This window comes from Eptesicus fuscus, chromosome 7 (assembly GCF_027574615.1).
Source record: "Eptesicus fuscus isolate TK198812 chromosome 7, DD_ASM_mEF_20220401, whole genome shotgun sequence".
NCBI classification, from domain to species: domain Eukaryota; kingdom Metazoa; phylum Chordata; class Mammalia; order Chiroptera; family Vespertilionidae; genus Eptesicus; species Eptesicus fuscus.
Window position 1 is genome coordinate 1,939,721 of NC_072479.1, and position 26,584 is coordinate 1,966,304.

Here is a 26,584-nt window from a genome sequence, read left to right on the forward strand (position 1 = left end):
TTACCTTATAAATTGGATTTTTAAAATATAATCAATATCGCATATAAATTAAGTTACATGAGAAGCCAATGTTTTTATAAGTAGTTGAATCCTGACTCGTAGTAGCCTGCATTCTTAATTAAGCTAGAGGAGGAGCAACATTTGCAGCTCGTGAGGCAGCCGCCATCTTGCCTACCCCTCTGGCCATGTGGTTACTGCCCGCCATCTTGAAATAACAAAGGCCAACCCCTTTCTTTAAATAAGCCAATGTCTTTGTAAGCAATTTAAATAAATCTTCTAAGAAAGTTACTGAAGTCTTCCCATGATCCATCTGTATATGCCAATAAGCTTAAGAGGATACTTTAAAAATATAATTATGAATTTAATAAAAAGGAGAAATTTAAAATTTTAAATTCTCTTTCACTAGTATTTACAGTGTAAACTTAAGATTATTGTTAAAATGTTAAATCTGAAAGTAAATTAGTAGTCAGCCTTACTGTAAGAGTACTTGTAATATAGCTAGCTAGTCGCTTGAGGCTTACCTTTTAAGCTGTAACATACAGATTGCTTGTTATAAAAGGAAAGACAAAGATTCTTAGGTGAAACTCTATAGCCTGAAAATTATTTTGGAAGGAAATAAAGAGAGGCTTCCTTCAAATATCATAGGGATTGTAATTGATAACCAATATACCTTCTCAGAAGGTAGAGATAAGAAAAGATTAAATAACTTTTAGAAATTATTAGGAGACTTTAACTGGTTAAAACCTTTTCTATACAAAAAGAAATTAATAACCAGTTTGAGATTGAATTGCCATGGCCTAGAACAAAGAATATTCTTACATGATATTTTACAATTTCATTATAATTTTTGATACTTTACAACAGCATATTGTACAATTATCCCAAACTTACAAATTAATTCTTTGAATGTTTGGCAGCAATTTATAAGGACATGAAGGGATTTAATCCCTTCCACTGTGTGGAAGGCCCCCTAGGAAAGCATTTGAGCATTCTATATTGGCCTTTCTTGCTCCTTTTGCCAAGAGGACCCTCTTCTCACAATCCAATTGCCCACAGCTGTTGCCTGAGTTTTCAGTTCATACTGAGGTTGAAGCCTCATGGTGGCTGGTACCATGGATCTTACTCTTGCCCAATTGCGTGAGCTGGGCCCTTCCTGGAGAAGAAACCTGGGTACCCCAAGATTCTGTGATCAATGCCAGGGCCCCACCAGCAGGCGAGGGGATCCCAAGGCAGGTGCTGGGCATGGAGGCCATAGAGGCATAGGATACCAAGGAGACAGAACTGAACCTGCTTGGCCCTAGAGGATGGCTGGTTAGTCAAAGACGGGTAAGATTCCTCAAGGGAGGAACAACCTAAGACAGGCACAGTCGCATAGGGGCCATCAGGAGAGAACTTGGGGGTCAACAGAGGTGGGGCACAGAACCTCACCCCCCAACATTGCAGGGGCTTGAACACTCGCCCCTTCTGAGGGAGGTCTCCTGCCCCATGGCTGCTTCGCACTTCCCATGCCCAGCTCAGATCGGGAAGAGACCCAGATAACAAGAGACTTGGCCTGGCTTGGATTGGGACCCAGGCAGAGAGTGGGCCCATGGCAGCTGCCCTATGTCTAAATCTAGCCTAGCACCAGGAATGATCAGGGCTTTCTCAAGGATACAAAATAATCCTTCCATTAATATTTACAGAGTAAACTAAGATTGTTGTTAGAGTATTAAATTTAACAGTAAAATAATGAAGTTTTCAAATTAATGTAATTAGCTAAATGAAATAAGTGAATATTCAAAAAACTTTTAATTGTACAAAAGCTGTTCCTAAAGTATTAACCAAAATTTCTATTGATAGTTCATTTCATGGTAAAATTACTTAACATGCAATGAACCTAAAGCAGTCATATTTTTGTGCAAAAAATTAAAATTTAAAGTTATCAAGGCTGCATTATAAAAATCTTCCAAAGCCCCCTAATAATTAAATAAAAATAAAGGGGGGGTAGTGGAGTAATATTCTGTAAGGAAAAATATCCTGAAAGTAAATTACATCTAGAAACTTTTTACTTTGAAAATTAATTTTTATTTGTAATGGAAACAACAAAGACACCCATGAAAAACACATGGTGTCAAAATAAACCAAAGGAAAATTGTTTGGGCAAAAATCAAAGTCTAATTTATAGAAAAGAATTCTTTATTAACCTTTGGTCGAGAATATGTTTATATTTCCAGAAAACTCCAAAGCCCATATGGATTCCTGCAACAACGGATCCCAGAGAGGACCTGATAGGACTACTGCAGCCACAGAAGAAGCAGTGGCCCCCAAAAACAGAGGAGAAATAGTCCAGAAATAAAAATAGTGAAGATGCCTTGCCATGCTAGCAGTCAGCACCTGTGCATTGCTGCAGGTTGACCAAGGGCAAGGAAGGTCGGTGTGCACGCGCTTCCAGACCATGTGTGCACACCTTCTGCATAGAAGTCAAAATGTTTGATGTTTTGTGTTTTTACCCCTGACTTGAGGGTCTTGCTTTATTTCTAACACAGGGAGTAGTATTAACTGCCACATTAAAAGAAATGTTATACCTCAGGCATTAACCATTTTAACAGATGGATCCAGTTCTAGAAAGGCTGGATCTACTGCAGCAGGAGAGCAAATATCTTTCAAACTTTTTATATTTCAGTAGAAATACAAGCTCTTATTTGTGCCTTAACAGATTTTGATACAGAGCCCATCAACCTATAGTAATAGTGCTTATGTGGTAAGTATGGCAAAAATTATTGTAACAGCTACTATAGGGCACACTAATTCAGAGGAAACTTTTCATTTAATTTTCAGCCTTTAAAATGTTATTAGAGAAGGGCAATGTCCATGTTTTATTGGAAGCAATGTCCTCAATGTGTTTATCCACCTCTCTGTGCCAACTTTAGGGGGTAAATCCCCGAGGACTTAAACCTAATCAAATTGACAAAATAGATGTTACTCAATTGTGGAAAGAGCCAATCGTACTCTTAAAATCATTTATTAAAACAAAAAAGGGGGAGATAGGTGTTATGTGTCACCTCTAAAGAGGCTCAGTCAAGCCTTTTATACTTTAAAAATTTTTTTAATTGTAATGCAAAGGATTGTAAAGCAGGTGAAAGGCATCAGGCCTCCTGTACAATAGCCTCCACTGAGTCAGCTAGGTGAAAGGAAGCATAAACCAGATAAGAGTTTTATCAGATTCAGTAATAATGTGGGGAAGAGGTTGTGTTTTATATCTTTTCAGAAGGAGCAATGCAGCCAATTCGGGTGCCAGAGCATTACGTCTGTCACCACAATGGACCCAGAGAAGCCCCTATGTCCTGCCCCCAGGAACGATGCTGCTTCTACGCCAACAAGTCTGGCATCGTCCGAGACAAGAACAAGAAGACCTCGTCAAGAGACGAAAAGAGCTATTTGAGAACCCGCTCTGGAGTGGACTTAATGGACTCCTCCCCTACCTCCTCCCCATCCTTGGTCCCCTTGTTGGTTTTCTCCTTATTCTTACATTTGGCCCTTGGGCATTTAGAAAAATAACCGACCTCGTAAAACAGCAAATAGATTCAGCTTTAGCAAAACCCATTCAGATTCATTATCAACGCCTGGAAATGGCCGATAGGTGTGACTCGGATTACCAAAAGCACGAGCACCTCCGGACCCAGACTCGCTCCTTCCCTACGGGGACAGCATCTTAACCAGAGGGATGCTTACCTACGCTCTAGCCAGAGCCAGAGGTATGGGTATCGAACCGAGTGCAGAGCAAAGCATTGCAAGGGAAGGTTGGAATATTTTCCAACCTCCTCTGGATTTCCCTGAGAGTATACCTGGTTTGCATAGAGGTTGACATCGATAAAATAATGGCTCTGCCTCTCCTCCCCAAAAAGGTGTCAAGAGCCACACACAGTGGGTATGCAAAGCCCACGGGAGGAACCAGGTCAATGTCTCCTCGGTCGATTAATGCCCACTCCCGTTTCTTAAACAGAGAGGGAGGAAATGTCAGGAGCCAAGAGTTGGTCAAAGGGTTAACTCTGACCTTACTTTAGCAAGTTATCTAAACAGAAACTCACAGAAACCAGGCCCACCTTCTCTCGTCTGAGAACAAAGCATTCTTTCCTTAGTTGCCCTTTAACTGCCAAACTCTTTATCTATAGTCAGCCCCCTTCACAACCTTAGTCAATTATCTAAGTCCACATAACCCTTTCAGCCCCCATCTCCCCCAGACATCTCCCCTTCTAGAAACCACATATAAGGAGTGCTGTAAAAATAAAATTTGGAGGCTTGATCAGAAACCCCTTTGACTTGCCTCCATTCTTTGCGTCCCTTGTCTGTTTCTCATTCTCTTAGGTGCGCCGCCTCGGTACCCCCGTTAGAAGACCCGCAGGTCGGGGAAACAGCTGCCCTCCCCTGCAGGCTTGGTTGCTCCCAACTACCCTCCCCTGCCAGCCTGGTTGCCCCCAACTTCCCTCCCCTACTAGCCTGGTCACCCACAACTGCCCTCCCCTGCCAGCCAGGTTGCCCCCAAATGCCCTCCTCTGCCAGCCTGATGGCCCCCAACTGCCCTTTCCTGCCACCCTGGTTGCCCCCAACTGCCATCCCCTGCCGGCCTGGTCACCTCCAACTGCCCTCCCCTGCCAGCCTGATGGCCCCCAAATGTCCTCCCCTTCAGGTCTGGTTGCACCCAGCTGCCCTCTCCTGCAGGCTTGGTTGCTCCCAACTGCCCTCCCCTGCCAGCCTGGTGCACCCCAACTGCCCTCCCCTGCTGGCCTGGTTGCCCCCAACTGCCCTCCCCTGCTGGCCTGGTTGCGCCCAACTGCCCTCCTCTGCCAGCTTGATGGCCCCCAAATGCCCTTCCCTTCAGGCCTGGTCGCACCTAGCTGCCCTCCTCTGGAGGCCCTGTTGCTCCCAACTGCCCTCCCTTGCTGGTCTGTTCACCCCCAACTGTCCTCCCCTGCCAGCCTTATCACCCCCAACTGCCCTCCCTTGCTGGCCTGATTACCTACAACTGCCCTCCCCTGCCGGCCATCTTGTGGTCACCATCTTGTGGTGGCCATCTTTTGATGACATGAGGGAGGCCATCTTGTGGTGGTCATCTTGTGGTGGCCATTTTGTGACAACATCTCAGTGACCATCTTGTGATGATGTCACATGAAGGTGTTGCCCGGCACCACCTATGCTTTTATTATATAGGATAATGAACTCACAGAAAGAGTAACTAAAAATACAATCCCATTTATCATTGCAACAAAAAAATAAGATATGTAGGAATAAACTTAACTAAGGAGGTAAAAGACCTGTACTCGGAAAACTACAGGACACTGAAAAAAGAGATAGAAGAAGACATAAACAAATGAAAGAATATACCATGTTCATGGATTGGTAGAATCAACATCACTAAAATGTCCATACTAACCAAAGCAATCTATAGGTTCAGTTCAATCCCCATTAAAATACCAATGGCATTTTTCACAGAACAAACTGTCCAAAAATTCATCTGGAATAAAAAAAGACCCTGAATAGCCACAGCAATCCTGAGAAAGAAGAACAAAGTTGGAGGGATCACAATATCATATTTTCCTGTGTATAAGATGCTGCCTCTCCACTTTTCCAACCCAAAATTAATAAGTCACTATTTTAAACATAAAACAGAGCACATTTTTTCAGTAATTACCACAAGTAATGTTTACATACCAGTACTATGATATTATGCAGCATATCACTTTATTCAACCTCTGTTGCATCACTGCTTTCTTCTTCATAAGTATTAGTTCCAGACATATCAATTTCTTCAACTTCTATTTTATCACTGCTGTCTTCTGAGTCACTGTCTATATATGTGAGATCATCCTCATATAATGGTGGCATTTTCTGAGCTAACTTTGTTCATGTTCTCATGGACAACCCTTCTCTCCTCATGAAATTGAAGCACAATTTTGTCTTTCCTGTAAAATCAACAATGTTCATTTCACTTGCAAACATTCTTGCCTGACATTGAATAAGCTTGGTTGACTTATATAAGGCACTCTGGCACTACTCCATAATCTAAGTCTTAAGCCTCTGCTCCAAGTTTGCCCATTTTGCTGGTTTTCCTCTTAAGGCCTTCTTCTTTTTTGGAATCTTAAGGAGTTGTTCTTCCTGCTTTCTCCACTGTCTGATCATACACTCAGTGGAAGGAGGTCCAAATTGTCTCTCTGCAGCTCTATTTCCATGCTCTTTTGCATAGCTGATTACATTCAGTTTGAATTTTGCAGAGTAAGACAATCGCTTTTTTGACATCTTTATGGGCTCAGAACACTCTGGTCCCTGTTGCATCTGCGCACTCTCCAACTCCACTTCCAATTACATCATCAGTTTTCATCAGTAACAATAAGGCTCGTGATTGGAGGAAGCCTGTTTAACAAGGTATGGGCAGCTATGCACCCACATGGCTCCCTCCGCCCCTCTATTTTCAGTTTAACGATTTTAGAAAAAATAATGCCCTATACCCAGAAAAATATGGTAACTAACCACCTTCATTAATGTTTTTAACTCAATCTTCTGGATAACTTGCTTCAGCTTTTATATCAGCACTTACTGCCTAGCCTTAATGTTTCTATTATGGAGATAGCTTCTTTCCTTAAACCTCATAAGCCAACTTCTTCTAGCTTTAAAATTTTCTTCTGCAGTTTCCTAACCTCTCTTAGTCTTTATAGAATTGAAGAGAGTTAGGACCTTGTTTTGAATTAGGCTTTGGTTTAAGGAAATGTAGGGACTGTTTTGATATATCCAGACCACTAAAACACTCTCCACATCGGTATTGGCTTGTTTCACCTTCTTATCATTTGTGTGTTCACGGGAATAGCACTTTTAATTTCCTTCAAGAACTTTTTTCTTTGCATTCAGAACTAGGCTAACTGATGCAAGAGGCTTAGCTTTTGGCCCATGTCAGCTTTTGCCTGACTTCCTTAGTCATTTCTGGCTTTTGATTTAAACTGAAAAAATGTGTGTCTCTTCCTTTCACTTAAACACTTAGAGGCTAAGTGATTTAGATTTATTAATTGGTCTAATTTAAATAATCTTGTGTCTCAGAGAATAGAAAGGCCTGAGGAGAGGGAGGGAGATGGGGACACAGCTGATCAGTGGAGCAGCCAGAACACACAACATTTATTGATTATGTTCGCTGTTTTATGTGGGTGTGGTTTGTGGCAACCCAAATCAATTAAAATAGTGACATCAAAGATACCTGATCACAGATCACCATAACAAATATAATGATGATGAAAACATTTGAGAATTACCAAATTGTGTCACAGACATAAAGTGAAGAGGTGTTGTTGGAAAAATTGCACTGATATACATATTTGATTCAGGGTAGCCACACACATTCAATTTGTAAATAATACAATATGCTAAGTGAAATAAGTCAGGTGAAATATGATAAGAACCGTTTGATTTCACTTACATGAAGCATCTAAAACAAAAAGCAACATGAACAAACAAACTCATTGACATAGATAACAAAATGGTGGTTACCAGAGGTGAAGAGAGTTGGGGGAAGGGTGAGGAGGATAAAGGGGGTCAAATACATAGTGACAAGAGGAGATGGATCTTTGGGTGATGAGTACACAATAGAGTTTACAGATGTTGCATTATAAAGTTGTACACCTGAAATTTATATAATGTTATGAACCAATCTTAACCAAATAAATGTAATTAAAAAATAAAAAGTCATGCATAAAACAATTTTTAAAAATCCTCAATATCTGTGAAGTACAAAAATAAGGTATGCCTATATAGCAAAGTGGCAGGGTGAAAGATTGATATACAAACATAAATTATTTCACTATATACCAGCACTCAACAACTAGAGCTTGAAATCAACAGCACCATTTATATTAACACTCCCTCTAAAAATATACTTCAATATAAATCTACCAAAATATATACAAGATTTATATGAGTAAGAACTTCAAAATTCTGATCAAAGAAATCAAAGAAGACCTAGGTAAAGATAGAGAAATTCCATGTGTGTAGATAAAGACTTAATATTGTTAAGATATCAGTTTTTCTCAAATTGATCTACAGTTTCAACATATTTTAATCAAAGTACTAATGAGTTGCTTCATGGACTTCAACAGACTGAATCCAAAGTTTATAATGAAAGGAAAAATACCCAGAATAGCCAATACATTATTGTGGAAGAACAAAGTTGGATGACTTGCATTATAAACTTCAAATACTTCCATAAAATTATATTAATCAAGACAGTACAGTATTGATGAAAGAATAGATAAGTAGATTAGTGGAACAGAATGAAGAAATAAACACATAAATAGTCAAGTGATCTTAGACCAAGCAAAGAAATTCAAGAGAAAGGATAGTCTTTTTTTAACAAAATGATGGTGGTTTCATTGGACTTAATATTTTAAAAAATGAATCTAGACACAGAACTAACAACTTTCACGAAATTTAACTCAAAATGGATCATAGCCCTGAATATAAATTTCAAATTTATGAAACTTCTAGAATAAAACAGGATAAAATCTAGGTGACCTTGATCATTGTGATAACTTTTTATATGCAACACCAAAACTCATGATCACGGTAGAAAAAAATGATAAATCAACATTTATTTAAACTATTATAAAGAGTCTGCTAAGAGAATAAAAAGACAAGTCACTCTCTGGCCTGGGAGAAGTTATTTGTGAATCATATATCTATCTGATAAAGAAATTGTTTTCCAAATATACAAAGATCTCCTAAAACTTAACAGTAAGAACAAAACATCCCAGTTTTTAAAATGGGAAAAATATCTCAATAGTCACTTCATTTAAGAAGATACACAGATTGGTGAATCTCAGAGGGAAGAGGGTGGGTGGGTGGTTGGGAAGAGATCAAAGAACTTGTATGCATATATGCATAACACATGAACTCAGACAATAGGGAAGTGAAGGCCTGGGATGGGGTGGAGGGGTAGAGTGGCTATAAGAGGTCAATGGGGGAAAAAGGGACATATGTAATACTTTGAAAAATAAATATTTTTTTAAAAAAGAACTGTGGAATAAAAAAGTAATCAATTGACCATAAAAAATAAAATTGTGGAATACACACAAAAAAGCAGACAATATACAAATGGAAAAAATCATATGAATGATGTTCAAAATCATATACCATTAGGAAATCACAAATTCAAATAATGAACTACCACTACACACCTATTATAATGGCTAAAATTTAAAACACTAACAACACCAAATGTTGATGAGGATGCAGAGTAATAGGAATTCTCATTCACTGTTGGTGGGCACAACCACTTTGCAAGGCAATTTGATAGTTTCTTAGAAAGCTAAACATAGTCTTACCATATGATCCAGCAATCTCATTTTCAGGTATTTACCCAATTAATTAGAAATTATATTTACACAAAAGCCTGCCCATAAATTTTTATAACAGTTTTATCCTTAATTGTAAAAAACTGGAAGTAACCAAGATGCCTTTAATAGTGGATAAAGAAATAAGTAGTATATCGATATAATGGAATATTATTCACTGCTAAAAGGAAATTCTGATTTTACTATACATACATACTGAAATTGAAAGGTTGAGTAAATGGATGGAGGCTGATAAAAGCCAGACTTCTCTCTAATGGAGTGGAAGTTACAGATAAGCAATGATCCATGTGGTTATGGAAGAATTGGAGGCATCAGTAAGAGCTCATGTTTGATTATAGAAATATCTATATATATAAAAGCCTAAGTGACTGAACAACCAAATGACTGAACAATCAGTTGACTGGTCACTATGATGCGCACTGACCAACAGGGGGAAGACACTCAACACAGGAGCTGCCCCCTGGTAGTCAGTGTGCTCCCACAGTGGGAGCGCTGCTCAGCTGACCAATGGGCACCAGATGCAGAGCTCATGGCTGGCTGCAACAGCCCAGAGAGTGCAGTGGAGCGGCAGCGAGCCTACCGAGCGGTGGTGGCAGCAGGCACAGTGGGGCCAGGATGAGCAGGAGCGGCAGGCAGGAGTGGCAGGTGGTGTTGGACTGGCGGCTTCGGCCTGATCCCCTGCAGGCTATGCCGAGAGACTCCACCAGTGCATGAATCTGTGCACTGGGCCTCTAGTTTGTAAATATGTGTATATACATTGGTTAGCTGTCTCAAATCCTATCACTATGATGTTGACCTTCATCACTAAGCTAAGGAAGTGCTTGTAGTTTCCTTCACTGTAAAGTTTCTCTTTGTTCCCCCTTCTGTATGTGTACTTTGGGAGGAAGTCACTAACGCAGTCCAGAAGAGCCTAAGAAGACGTGATACCTAAATATAATGTGGTCTCCTGAGTGAGGTCCTGGGATAGTAAAAGATGCTAGGTTAGAGCTAAGGGAACCTCATTAAATGTGGACTTTATTTAATTATAATGTATTGGTATTGATTCTTTAATTTTTGTAAATGAATCACACTAATGTGAGATATTAATATAGGAAAAAGAAGGCAGGACATATAGGAACTGTATACTATTTTCTCAATTTTTTTCTAAATTTAAAACTATTCAAAAATAAAATTTATAAATAATGAAAGGTAAGGTGTGTAAAAATAAATATGCAAATAAATATAAATAAAAATAAAAATGAGAAGATGAAAAAAAAGAGAGAACATCAATGCCATATTGATTTTGGCTGAGTAGAATAACCAAGAGGACTATATGACACATTTCTTCAAAATAGAAGCAGAAACTTCAGAAGTTAATTCAAAATGTCAGGTATTTGTAAAAGTGTTTGATTATAAAAGAAGAAACAAGATAGCTCTAAAATGTAACTTATACACTATAATGGATATAAAACACTTACAGTATTTAATAAAAATGTAAATTGCAAGTTCTTTGGATTGGCCAGTATATATCTCCTCTTCTTAAATAGATTAATTTTAAAATGACATTTATCAGTTCAAAGCTGTAATTCCTAAGTGCTGAAAGTACAGAATGCAGTTGAAATCTAGAAGCAGCTTCATGAGTTCTTGCCAAATAGCAGATAAGTATGTAAAATTAAATGAAATGAACCCAATTTGCAAGTTGATGCAACAAGCATAATATCCCTTGAGCTGCATCGGTGTTCCAACCTGATTTCAGTCTTTATGTAACCATAAATTAAACATTTTAAAATGAGTTGTGAAACTGTACTTTATTTGACACCATTAAACCAACTTCTTCTGAATCTCACTTTTCTTAAATAGAAGATACCAAGAACAAAATACTTAACTTTTGGCTCTTTTGAAGGAGAAAAGCAAAGATTATGTTACATTTTAGTAATCATAGGCAGTTATTATTTAAAAAATACTCTCAGTAAAAACTCTTCAATGTGTGAATAGATGGCCACAATGAAACAAATGACATAAAAGAACTTGTCTTAAATACTCAAATAATTCTACTGTATTTGTTTCTTGTTTCTAATAGTTTTTAGTGGAGTCTTCAGGGTTTTCTATTTACAGAATCATTTTTGTCATCTGCAAAAAATGACAATATTACTTCTTCCTTCCTGTTGGGTCAGGCCCTTCATCCTGCTCCACTATGCCAACTGTTGGGTCCAAGCCCCTCTGCCAGGGACTGGACCCCCTTGGATGCTGGCTATTCAGCAGAGAAGCCATGAGTAGTTGTGGGTATATAAGAGTCTTATTTATTTATTTATTATTTATTTATTTATTTTTATTATTATTTAAAAATATGTTTGTATTGATTTCAGAGAGAGAAAGAGAGAGGGAGAGAGATAGAAATATCAATGAGAAACATCAACCAGCTGCCTCCTGCCCACCTTCTACTGGGGATTGAGCCCAAAACCAAGCCATGTGCCCTGACAGGGAATTGAACCATGACATCCTAGTGCATGGAACAATGCTCAATCAACTGAACCACACTGAGCAGGCACCATTCTAACTATTTTTAAGTGTACATTTTAGTAGGGTTAAGAATATTCACATTGCTGTGTAATCAATATCCAGAACTCTTCATTTTGCAAAAATGAAACTCTCTACCCATTAAATAACTTTCCATTTCTCCTGCCTCCAGCCCCTGGCACCCACCATTTTATTTTCTGTCTCTACAAAGTTGAATCCTGTAGGGACCTCATATAAGTGCAATCACACAATATTGGTCTTTTTGTGTCTGGCTTATTTCATTTAGCATAATGTCCTCAAAATTCATCGAGAATTTGTCATGCTTCAGAATTTCCATCCTTTATAAGACTGAATAATTCAATTGTATTTAACCATGTTTTTAAAATTCCACTATCAACATGTTGAGCAATTCAGCACAAACAGGAATCCCCAATTTGCGGTACAGTGAAGAAGGAAACTTTATTATGTGTAAAACAGTTCAACTGTGATACAGCACAGCTGTGAAAATAACAGGGCTGTGAGGCAGACCTGAAGCCAGGTAGCCCTGGGGTCAGGCCCCTCTCTGGCTAGACCACTCTTCCCTGTGCTCATCTGCTCTGGCCTGCACTGGTCAGCTCTGGTCAGCTCCCATCTCATCTAGTGATACACCTTTAGTGTTTCAGCTCAGCCGGAGAAATGCAGCCCTCAGTGGGAAGGAAAATTAGGCTTTATAAGAGAGTCTTTATTATAGGAGCCAGTGGACATGTAGCCATTGCTAGGACAAGAACTATTAGACAAAGCAGTTCTTCAAAGTAAAGTCCCATACATAAACCATACACCAGCTAGGTAACAATACATCTTTCCTACAAAGTAGCAGTAACCCCCAATATAGGAGCCATACAGGAGCCATCCTTAGAGCTACAGCCTTACTAAGCAGCTGCCTCCGAGCTCTACACAGTAGTCACATCTGAGCACCCTACCTGCTGGTCAGTAGCATATTATACACAAGCTCAAACAAAAGAAGCTTCTTTCCAAATAGCGACCTCAGAGTTTTGGGTTATAGAAGGCCCACTTGCACAGTGTACATAGTCAGATCACTGTGTCCTTGCTTCTTGCACCTGTGTATAGCATCTTACCCTTAAACACTTCTGATTAATATTTTCATGGTTAGAGTGGCCTTGAACATCTGGCATACTCTGAACAGGGCCTCTACACTCCAACTGGCCTTGAACATCCAGTGCACTCTGACAGGGTCCTCATACTTCCCTGTTTGGATGCCTTTTATTTCTTTCTCTTGCCTACCTCTGGCTAGGATTTCCAGACTATGTTGAATAAGAGTGGTGAGAGGTACAGCTTTGTCTTATTCCTGATCTTAGAGGAAAAGCTTTCAGTTTTTCATCATTGAGGATGATATTAGCTGAGGGTTTATCATATACTAGTAGCCCTGTGCACGAATCTGTGCACCAGTAGCTCGCCAGTAGCTTGCTGCCGCCCTCCAGTAGCTCTCTGCCCGCTGCTTCACCCTCCTATAGTTCCCTCTGCCCCCAGCTTTCCCCTCATAGCTTGCTGCCCTTCCCACTCCTGTAGCTCTCCACCGCCTGCTTGTAGCTTGCTGCCCCACCCTCCTGCTGATCTGTGATCCGGCCGTTATGCGGTCGGTTGTTACGCTTCACAGTGTAATGACCATTTGCATATTCCATCTTTATTATATAGGATGGCCTTTATTATGTTGAGGTACTTTCCTTCTAGTCCTATTTTATTGAGTGTTTTAATCATCAATGGATGCTGTATCTTATCAAATGCTTTTTCTACAGCTACTGATAAGATCATATTACTTTTATTCTTTCTTTTGTAAATGTGATGTATTACATTGATTGATTTGTGTTCACGAATTGGAAGAATCAGCATAGTGAAAATGGATATATTACCAAAAACAACATACAGATTTAATGCAATCCCCATCAAAATCCCAATGTCATTTTTAATGAAATAGAATAAGAAATTATCAGATTTGTGTGGGACCACAAAAGATCCTGAATAGCCAAAGCAATCCTGAAAAAAAGAACGAAGCTGGAGGTATGGCAGACATCAAGTTATATTACAGAGCTATGATAATCAAAACAACATGGTATTGGCAGACACATAGATAATTGGAATAGAATAGAGAGATCAGCTATAAAACCATATGTATATGGACAGATAATTTTTGACAAAGGAGTCAGAAACACACAATGGAGTAAAGATAGTCTCTTCAATAAATGGTGCTGGGAAAACTGGAAAGCCACATGCAAATAAATGAAACTAGATTACAATTTATCTGCATATACAAAAATTAATTCAAAATGGACCAAAGACCTAAATATAAGACCTGAAACTATACATTTCATAGAAGAAAACATAGGTACCAAACTTAAGAACCCTGGTTGTAGGAAACATTTTATGAACTTGACCCCAAAGGCAAGAGAAGTAAAGGCAAAAAATAAATGATGGGTCTATATCAAACTAAATAGCTTCTATACAGCAAAAGTAACTGAGAACAAAACAAACAGACAGCCAACCAGATGAGAAATGATATTTGCAAACAGTAGTTCTGACAAAGGTTTAATTTCCAAAATATATAAAGAATTTATAGAACTCAACACCAAACAAACAACCCAATCAAAAAGTGGGCAGAGACCCTGAAAATACACTTCTCCAAAGAAGACATACAAACAGCCAATAGATATATGAAAAGATGCTCAATATCACTAGCAATTAGGGAAATGCAAATCAAAACTACAATGAGATACTACCTTACACCTGTTAGCCTGGCTATTATTAACAAGACAGGCAATAACAAGTGTTAGAGCGGTTGTGGGAAAAAGGAACCTTCATTTCCACTGCTGGGAATGTAGAATGGTACAACCACAATGGAAAGCAGTCTGGCAATTCCTCAAAAAATTAAGAATAGAGCTACTATATGACCCAGCAATCCCTCTCCTGGGTATATACACAAAAACTCAAAAACATGTACTTTTAGAAATATATGCACCCCTATGTTCAATGCAGCATTATTCACAGTGGCCAAGACATGGAAACAACCAAAGTGTCCTGCAATAGAGGACTGGATAAAGATGTGGTACATATACACAATGGATTCAACCATAAGAAAGGGTGAAATATGGCCCTTTGCAACATGGATGGACCTTGAGAACATTATGCTAAGTGAAATAAGTGAGGCATAAAAAGTTAAGAACCATATGATTTCACTCATATGTGGGATATAAAACTGAAACAGAAGTGTGGTGGTTTCAAGAGGGAGGGGGTGGGGATGAAGGGGGTCTGAATATATGGTAATGGGAGAAGATTTGAGTTTGGGTGGTGGGCATACAGTGCAAATATATAGATATCCTATCTAATAATAGACAAATATGCAAATTGACCATACCTCCAACACACCCACAAGCCACGCCCATAAGCCAAGCCCACCATCCAATCAGAGCGAGCATGCAAATTAACCCAAACCAAGATGGCTACAGCCACAGAGAGCAAGGTTTCCTAGGTAACAGAGGAAGCCAAGCTTTCCACCTGCCCTTGCCAGGCCTAAGCCTCCACTCAAGCTACAAAGTTTCAATTATAGAAGGTAAACAAATTTAAACAAATGGCGGCAGAATGGAGCTTGAGCGAGCAGGCCAGGGTTGCTGCCGGCAACAGGGGAAGCAAAGCTTTCTGCACACCCTGGCCGGGCCCACCCGCTTAAGGCAACAAAGTTTCAATTATAACCCCAACACAAATGGCTGCCGGCGCCTCGGAGGGAGACCCAGGCTTGGCTTCACTCCAGGCTACAAAGTTTCAATTGTAGAAGGAAAATAAATTCCAGATACCAGGGCCTCTGCTTGGGTTGCCAGGGGGTGTGGCCGGCCTGCAAATCACCACAGGCCCCTCGCTCAGGCCGCCCCATGCCCCAAGGGTACCCCCACCCTGATCTGGGACACCCTTCAGGGCAAACCAGCTGGCCCCCACCCCTGTACCAGGCCTCTATCCTATCTAATAAAAGAGTAATGTGCAGATTGATCATCACTGCAACACACAATATAGCTGCCCCCATGTGGTCAAAGATCCTGCCCCCATGTGGACACAAGATGGCTACCACAAGATGGCCAGCAGGAGAGGGCAGTTGGGAGGCACCCGGCCTGCAAGGGAGGGCAGTTGAGAGGGACCAGGCCTGCATGGGAGGGCAGTTGGAGGTGATCAACCCTGCAGGAGAGGGCAGTTAGGGGTTACTAGGCGAGCAGAGGAGGGAAGTTGGGGGCAAACAGGCTGGCAGCAGAGTGGTTAGGGGTGATCAGGCTGGCAGGCAGAAGCGGTTAGGGGCAATCAGGAAGGCTGGCAGGCAAGCAGTTGGGAGCCAGCAGTCCTGGATTGTGAGAGGGATGTCCGATATTGGTGAGGGTACAGGCTGGGCTGAGGGACAACCCCTCTCCGTGCACGAATTTCATGCACCGGGCCTCTAGTTGTAATATAGAAACCCACACCTGAAACCTATCCTAATATTCCTAATATATAAAAAGCCAGGGGCTGTCACAATCAAAACAACCAGACTGACAACTGAACACAAACTGTGTGGGATGACAAGGCCGAAAGAGAGGTTAGTGAGGGACTACCAAACAATTGAATAGCAGGCTGCATGGGGCTACCAGGCCAGCAGTGGGGCAGTTGGGGGCAACTGGACAGGTGGGGGGGCAGTTGGGGGTGACCAGGCCAGCAGGCAGGTGAGCAGTTAGGAGTCAGCAGTCCCAGATTATGAGAGGGATGTCCGACTGCTGGTTTAGGCCTGATCCCACCCTAAACGGGCAGTCGGACATCCCACGAGGGGTCCCAGATTGGAGAGGGTGCAGGCTGGGCTGAGGGGACCCCCGCCCCCGTGCATAAATTTTGTGCACCGGGCCTCTAGTATATATCATAAAAGGCCTCTGGTCGTCATGCTGTAACGGTAGAACAACCAAACAACCAGTCACCAGGAGGTGCTGGAGTACCTCTTGGACCCTCCTCCCATCCCCTCCCGGGGCGCCAGCAGCATCGGCAGAGCGTCGCAGGGCGCTGGCAGCTTCCGTGGAGCGTGTGAGGTGTTGTGGGGTGGAGGACATGGCCCTGATGGCAGGCTAGGCCTAGGGGACCCTACACGTGCACGATTTAATCATGCACTGGGCCACTAATATGGTCATATTAACCAACGTCACCCCAATAAATTTAATTTTTAAAAAGGAAAAAATAGATAAAAGAATAAAGAAGAAGTGGTATATATACACAATGGAATATTACTTGGCCATAAAAAGAATTAAATCTTACCATTTGTAACAACATGGATGGACCTAGAGGGTGTTATACTAAATAAAATAATGTTTCATTTTCTTGAAGACAAGATGCTCTTTTTGTTCACCATTAGAGTTATTTGTCATGTACAGTGAACATGAGCTGAGCATTACTTGTTCACCACAAATGTAGCATTTGGGGAATGATGGTTGTTACTGTTTCTAACCCCCTTCAATCAATAGGGACAGGGGAAAAAGTGGGTCCTGAAATTGATCAATGAGACATTTGTTAATGACACTTGTTTTACTGAAAACCCATATCATATTTAGAGTGATGGTAGATTATCTTAGATATGTAAATCGCCACAGTTCAGACTTGTTTTCTAATTCTTACTCTCCTTCTCATCACGGAACCACCAGTGTACTTTTTTTACTGTCCAGCAAAATATTTCTAGTACACTCTCTAGCAGTGAGAAATGGAACCCCATACTGAGAAATGGAACCAATTTCAAAGCTCAGCCAGCAACTTATGCATTGTGGCATAGATCCAAAACATGAATGCTATATAAAATTTAGAAAAAAAGGTTAAGAAGGTAAATTTTCTGTGTATTTTACCATGATTTTAAATATGAAATTTAGAGGCTTAGAAGTGCAATGTTGGTTGGTTCAAAGAACTAGAGAACATTCTTTCCTTTTTGCTTGCTGTAACACATGTTCATCATGTGCCTTAAAAAATGCATTATTTGCTGAAACTGGTTTGGCTCAGTGGATAGAGCATCGGCCTGCGGACTCAAGGGTCCCAGGTTCGATTCCGGTCAAGGGCATGTACCTTGGTTGCGGGCACATCCCCAGTAAGGGGTGTGCAAGAGGCAGCTGATCTATGTTTCTCTCTCATCGATGTTTCTAACTCTCTATCCCTCTCTCTTCCTCTCTGTAAAAAATCAATAAAATATATTAAAAAAATGCATTATTTTATGCCAATCCCTCTACCTCTCTGGACCCCAGTTTCTTCATTCTCAAAACAGGGCTTTGTATGAGAGATAGTAGTTAAAATTCCTTCCAACTCTGTCTATTATTCTTTGACTCATAGATAACATATTTTTTCAAGACAATGTGAGGCTTTGCTTTTTGAGAAGAGAAGGCTTATTCTTTTTTTTTTTTTTGTATATTCAAATTTTAACAACTTAAACTTCTTGTTGTTAATCTTCACCTGAGGATATTTTTTTAATGGATTTCTTTTAGAGACAGTGGAAGGTAGGAGGAGAGACAGAAAGAGAAACATTAATGTGACAGAGAAACATCGATTAGTTGCCCCTCCCGCATGCCAAGTCTGCAACCAAAGTATATGCCCTTGACTGGAATCAAATCCGAAACACTTCAGTCTGCTGACTGATGCTTTAACCACTGATCCAAACTGGCTAGGGCAACAACTAGAACTTTTGTTATCATATTGGTATTCTTAAAGTATTTTCCTTGTACAAAATTAGAACTTTTGTAGATTTTAAACATTATTCTACTGAAAACAGATTCTTCTCTCTAGCATCCAACAGTTCAGTTTAAGCACAATTTCCAATTTGTATATCAATTTGAAAGTTTTCAATTAATCATACATTTATCTGCATTTTCTTAGTATCTATATACAAAAATACACAACGTAGAGCAATAGGAGTGCCAATACTAGCGAGAAACACATTGCCTCAGCAATATAATTGAGGTAAATGTAGACATCGTCACGTGTGCCAAAAGCAAAAGAAATATTTATTCATAGTTGGAATTGGAGCACTGGCTCAGTGTTGAATTGAAGGAACAAAACTAAAGACTATACAAGAAAATCTAAATATTCATCATTGAATATCATATCTAAAAGGTAAGATGCTAAAATAGAGATTGTTCTAATATATATTGTTCTCCGGAAATAGAATCCCTTTTAACTTTCAAGTCTATAGTTCAAATTTCTCGCATCTGGTATGAGATATATTTTAAGGAATGTATTATGCAACAAAGTACAGCACTCACTGAGCTGATAAATACAATAATATTTCTCAAATTAAAAGATAAAATATGATGCTACTTATACATTTATATATGTATTTCTCTCTTTTGTCCAAATGCTAAATTCATAAACCATACACTTTTTCATATGTATTATTCACTGGAATTAAACTCCTAAGCCATTCTACTAGATACTAGAATTAAGTGGTGTTTAAAGGATGGAATATTGACAAAATACAACATATTCCATAAAGAAAATTATAAAAGAGGAGCCTTTGTTAGGTGTTAAGTAAGAAAAACCCTGAAGAACTACTTTATTTTATTTATTTATTTTAAAAACTATATTCTTATTGATTTCAGAGAGGAAGGGAGAGATAGAAACACAATGATGAAAGAATCATTAATCGGCTGCCTCCTGCCATGCCCCCTACTGGGGATCAAGGTTTGACTGGAATCAAACCTGGGACCCTTCAGTCCGCAGGCTGATGCTTTATCCACTGAGCCAAAATGGCCAGGCCCTGAAGAACTACTTTAAATGTGAGCCATGTTTGAGTGAAAGGCAATGGACCTGAAGGGTTCTCATTGTGGCACTGAGAGAACTCAGGCATTTTTATTCTCATTTTTCCTTCCAGCTCTTACAGGCTGCTTCAGAGGAAAATGCTTGAACAAGTGTATTCCTTTCATATGTTTATTCCAAAACCTTCAATTTTCTTCTACTAAGGTTTCCTAAACAAAAAGAAAAGAAATGTTAATCTATTGCTGAACCAGTCTAATCCCTTTGATTTCACTGTAAGAAAAGTGATTGGAGAGGTGGGGTTACCCAGTGAACGCCTGATCCAAAAATAAATTTGGGTCTGCCTCTTGTTCACAGTTTTCCTTAATCTAAAATGGATAGGGATCATTTCTCAAAATGCATCTTATACTGGAGAAGTTTGGCTCTAGACATCATTAATTAAAATTTCTGTACACTCAGTCAATCTACTTCGGAAATGCATAGCTTGAATCTTTTGGCATTAAGAGTGTTCTCTTCTTGATGCTTCATAGAAAGGTTTTCTCTCATTTTTTAAAACTCATTGGCTGGCTGGATCTAAACATTGATGGATTAAAACCAAAGGCCATTAACAAAAGTAAAAAAAAAAAAAAGTGAAACAAATATAAAGAGATCATGGAAAGGTGAATTCTTTCTCTCAGAAAGTTTGAATTTGCTGTTTAGACAGCATTAGACTCAGTGCAGCCATGGCTGTGGCTGTGTTCATCCAACCTTCAATGATAACTCCTAAGTATTTGACTGAGCTGTAAAAAAATTTGGCTTCTATTGAAGTATGGTAGCAACCATACTTGGGTAAAAATTGCTGTTTAATATTTTAACCTTGCTGTTTTGGGTTCTGAACTCATTTAAAAGTTATTTTGATTTTCTGAACTTATGTATGCTGTCCCAATACTCCATTGATGATGGTTTGAATGTCCCATTGATTGTGATCTCACTGGTTACTGAAGCACATTCTTCTGGGACCCAGGACAGATCAATTATCCTAAATTGCTTCAGTAGTTACAGATAACGTGTTTCGGTTGACTCAGTGGTCCTGGAATCAGAAGAGCACAAATTAGCTACAGATAGTGCATTCCTGTTCACTCAGTGATCCCAGAATCTGGACAGCATTATTCTCAATTGTCCAGGTGATCCATCCCAGATAATGTGTTTCTGTTGATTCAGTGATTCGTAGATAACTAAGTTGCTCAGGTTCTGCTTCTGTGAAAATGCTTTTTCGCGAAACAGGTTCCTCATTCTAAAGATGTAATCAATACTTTTGTGATTTTTTGCCAATATAAGCCAGGCGTGGCAAGCTGTTCGGGGCTGCGAGGTCTGGAGCGCTTTTGCTCCCTCATATGTTGCCGGCTTTTAATAAATGACTCCATAATTCGACTTTTTTGAGGCGTCCTTTGTAAGATGGGGGTTACACTACAACACTATCTCTTGTTATTTTCAAGGCATCTGCACTAAGAACTCCCCACTCCAGATATTGGAATCCTTGTAAATATCTAATCAATTTCTGCCCTTGCTTTGGTAACCTGGAGTTCACTTACCCCCATAAGAATCTCACAAGATATCAGGGGGAAAAGGGAAGCTTGTTTACTGTTCAAGCTCAGTGGCTAAGTCAATGGTCTGATATAAGCTGTCATCTGAACAAACTTTGGAAAGAACAGGGCCTTTACTAGTAAAATTATAAATTCTGGGGTAGGAGGAACCTTGGTGTATGGGGACAAAAGGGAAAAAATAGGGGACACCTCTAATACTCTCAACAACAACAAAAATCTACACTAATAAAAGAGAAAGATGCAAATTGATTGTACCTTCGTGATGCCCACCAGCCAATCAGGAGTGAATATGCAAATTAACCCAACAAAGATGGCAGGTTAATTTGCATATGCAGGCGTGGAGCAAAGACTGAAGACTGAAGACTGAAGAGGCTTGGCTTCTCTGCTGTGGCCAGAGCAAAGGCCTGGGTCCTGGGTGCCAGAGGAAAACTGGTGCTGGCAGCCAGGGGAAGGAAGGCCTATTGCACGAATCTTTGTGCAACGGACCTCTAGTAAATAAAATAAAAACTATAAAATTTGATTGGCTGAGAGAAGAGCAGACATGCTGTTATTTGTAGTCACATATAACCTGGACTGGCCAGGCTAGTCAAGTGTCTAAAATTGAATACTTTCACTTAGTCAAAAACTTTCATTCTCTTTTTGTTCCAAAACTATGAGAAATTCAAGGAAGAAGTTTGACAATGGTTTAAAAAACAAAAGGTCAACATCAGCAACAACAAAGGAAAGTATGAAAGCATTTTTCTATGCTGCTATTTGGTTTGACTTCAGAGGTAGAACCAAAGTTTTCTCTAACATGCAGTCATCATCTATCTTTCTTATTCAACCTCTTTCATCATTTATAGTAATAACCTCTTGGTTTTTAGGCTTATAATTTTATTTTTAATGTACTTTTATTTCTGATAATGTTAGTATAGTATAATTCAAAAGATAAAATAGTCTTTTTAACACCATCTTACTCTCCAGTGTGCAAAAAAGCACACTCAAGCAAAACTCTATATTTTTAATACTTATCCTAACATACAATCTATATTTATATAAAACAAGACCATACTATGTCTACTTTTCTGCAAAAATGTTTATTAATTCAACAATATATCTTTCAATTTTTCCAGATGGACTTGTTCGAGTCCACAACCCGGGCATGTGTCCTGATTGGGAATCAAACTGTGACCTCCTGGTTCATGGGTCATCGCTCAACCACTGATCCACACCAGCTTGGCAATTGTACTTTCTTGTGTAATAAACTGGTTTATTATGGAGGAAAATAGTACAATCAAGATGCAGTAGCTATTAGCTATCTCAATATCTTCTATTCCTTGTTTATGCAGTTGATATATGCAAAAAATCAGTTCAAGTTGTATTCCATGAAAGGGATCTTTTCAGAAGTCTTTGAGGCATTGAAGTTTGTCTTCTCTTTGCACTACTAAATGTAAATAAAATATATATAAAAGTTATTGTGTATTTGTTACAAAATTACATACCAGTTCTCTTGTGCTGAGAGAGATGTCCAAAGGCTTTAATTCTGCAGGAGGCAGTAGCAGATGGAAGTCTAAGTCTCAGTGTCATTTCAGAAACACCTACAGCCTCAAGGCTGGAAAGTTCTGTGATTGCCCAATTCATCCCTGGTTATCTTTCCGATAGTTGATAGTCATAATTTTAAAGGACTTTTTGAGTCATTTGGCCAAAATAACAAAGTAAAACTACACTAAGACTCATGTATGTCCTCTTTTAAAATTCAGTTGGATTTCCAAAAAGAAATCTATCTGCATTGCTACCTACCTAGGCTTATATTTTCTCTTCAATTTAGGTCTTGTATTTCTGTTTTGCTTTTCCTCCTCTCTTGCCTTGACTTTAGCTAATATAATAATTACTTGTCTAATTTAATCTACCAGGCAGAAGGCAAACAGGGAAATGACTGATTTAAACATTCCCAAAGCTTGCTGCTTTATAAAAATGGGGGACCTCAATATCCAGGACATAACAAGTTTTTTGCATTTATAATAAAAGTTGACAGATGCAGCTCTCTGCTCTCCTTCTGGCCATAAAACACAAGACACATCATCCAGTATCGCTGGGTAACTCTAGGCTAGAAGAAAAATCTGTACCACATCCTTCTCTCTCACACTGACCCCATGCTGATAAACAAGTCCCCTGAACAGATTGTGTCATTCTGGTGCCAGGTAATTGCCTTTCAATTCCTGTTCCTGCAGATGCCCTGCTTCCTGTGGGAATGTGGACTACACAGTCTTGCTCTGTAGCCCAAGAGCAGAGCTCTGGGTCATATGGTGTGGATTTTGACAAACTCAAGCTGCAAGTTTCCTGATTAAGGCTCACTTAAATGAAGTCTTAAACAGAATGACGCTGTTTCACAATTAAAATGGATATTTTTAGCTTAATCCGCATGCCACTTTTAGATCATTGGCAACATTTCTTACACTTATGAATGTACTTCTAGACATCAATTTCATGCTCACTTAAGCTTTTCCATATATTTAAAATTTTGTTTATTTTGATTCCCTCCCCTCCCCCTCTCCTCCTCCTTTCTCCCTTACCCCAGGAAAATAAAAATGGTTTGATGTCTGGGACAAACATATTGCTATGCAAATAGACCCATAAATAATGGGAGGCATTCAGATACTCACATTGGCCCTTTGCCTGAACTCCCAGTTTGGCCACTCTCCAAGAGGGATTAACAAGAATTGCTTCTCAGAATCCCAAGGGTTATCCAGGGTATTAGGAAGTCAGCTCCACATGGTTAATGCAGGGCACAAACTGGCTTAAGGCAGGGAGATGTGCATTTCCACAGTCTTCAGCCATGATGAGTGACCAACACAGCTGGCATCTGGAACCCCATGGGCAAGGTTCAAGGTGTGTTTACTTAGGAGATGAGAAAAGAGCAAGCTAAGGCTAGAGGCATGTTTCTGTGTGGCCAGTCTGTGTGTCACAGCTTGGGAAGCACATACAATTTCAGAGCCACACAGCTCAGCATAAGAGTACCTGGTATTAATTAGTGTACCACAGGTGGGGAAGCTAGAGAGCAGACCACCAGGTCTGGTGTAGTGTCCGCCCCCTGTCTCTATGTGTGGATGGCCTGTCTGAGGCTGTGCTGTGCTCTTTTTGCTAAAGCAGCAACCCCTCTAATGCTCCAGCAGGAGTAACTCACTGCTTCTCTGCCCTACTCCCTGGGTTGTGGGCCCCAGAGACACCCCAAGGGGACACCAAGCTGCAACATTGGTTGTGTACCTTCATGCTCCAGCCTCACACTGTTCCTTAAGGGAACACAGACACAGCCCACCATTTCTAAGAATCACATTTACACCTACGAAAGAACCCTAATTTCTTAGCTGACAATGGCTGCTGTGGGAGGTGGCCTCTGTAGCTGTGCTCAGAGGACCACTTTGTAACTGACTACCCATCATCTGTATTATACCTCTTCTTTATTCCTTCAGTTGCCTTAGTACAAGAAAAGGTTAGTCAATTCTTTAGGACCGACAGAGTCTCTAATTTGTTACCTACTGCTAAAAATACTAATCATGCTTTGAGATACACAGAAAAACAGAAGGCTGTTTTTTTTTTTTTTTAATTTAATTATTCTCTCTTCTTACTCCAGGAAGTTATGAACTATAGGAATTAGTTACTGTTTCAAAGATGATAAAAACTGATTTCCAGGGCATCTAGAGAACAAAGTACAGAAATATGTTCTTAGAGGCAATATTAGTCATGAGCACTTGATCCTCTATAGTAGAATATGATAATTTGTCTCTGTCACCTTTCCCTAGGCTTCTGTTATCCTTGATGACCCATGGGTTAATTAAAACATTGTAACAACACCTTTGGCCTTCATCTATGCATGAATTATAAACCAAACACTTGCATTACTCTGAATAATTTAAAAATATACATGCATGTATACTTTCCATGTATTAAATTTTCTATTTTTGTGAACTACATGGATAAAAACCAAGAAAGATGAAATTAAGATTTTTGAGGTATTATGAAAAACAGTAGCTTCCTGACTATTTGGTAAATTTATTTGACTCTTCCATTTGACTGATTATTATGGCATGGATCAGATACTTATTTTCCGTGACAATTATTTACTTAATATTACCCAAACTATATATTTAAACTACAGAAATACTATTTTTATTTCTTTTTTTATGCATTAGGATGTTTGTTTTTAAGTCAAGTGGTACAAAATAATGGCTATTGAGTTTTTAAAAAGTTCATGTAATTTCTGATTTACTTTCTTAGAAGTTCAATTTATAAGGTTTTAAGAAAATGTAATGCATCTATTTCCACAATTTTGAGGGGAATATGTCAACCATTAAATGTAAATACTTTAGTTAGCAATTAAAAGGGGTCATTTAAAGCAGTTTTCCTCCATACCTTGCAAATAGGGAGAACCTATGCTAGGCAGTATTTCTTTATGATGCTGGGCCACATTTCCGGTCTTTGATGATTAGCACCTAATTCAGCAGAATGAATCCATGGTGTGCTAGACCAAGGATTTAGGCTGGATGCAGAACAAATTGCAATCACTCTGTTTTACTTTCTATGGTGAATTATACCAAGGCAGTCTACATAGAAGTGAGATCTTGATATTAACTTGTTCTTTCTGTTCATTTCTGCTACTTCTGCCCATTCCAGGTACCTATTTTTTCTTCACTGCCTTGCACTGGGCTTCCTGATTCTATGCTATGCTATGCTATGCTATGCTATGCTATGCTATGCTATTTATTTATTTATTTATTTATTTATTCATTCATTTATTTATCTTTTTAAAACCAAGATTACATTGCTATTTAAACATCTAATTTGTAGAGAAACCTGAATTTTTTTTCTTAGTCTGTTTTCTGAATAATATTTAGTATTGAACACAACTGAATCATATCCACTTTTGATAAGAACTTGTATTTTAGGCAATTATTATCTCCTACAAAGTTTTACCTTGTATGAGCTTTTTGGTTAAATTTATCTAAGAAAATATTTTTTAAATATATAACCATTCATAAATTAATAATTAGTATACAACCACAAGATTCTGGAAATATTTTCATAGAGAATTGGAATCAACCTAAAGTTAACAGTGGTCTTTTATTTATTTATTTACTTTTAAAAAAATCCTCACCTGAGGATATGCTTATTGATTTTAGAGAAAGGGGAAAAGACAGAGAGAGAGAGAGAGAGAGAGAGAGAGAGAGAGAGAGAGAGAGAGTTAAATGTGTAGTTGAGACAGACCACCATTCTAGCTGAATAATCTGAAAAATTTACAGAGAATGGACAAGGAAGTGATGATCACATGATTCCTGAGAAAGCAAATATCATCACTTTCCTCTTTTTCTTCCATGTATATCCAAT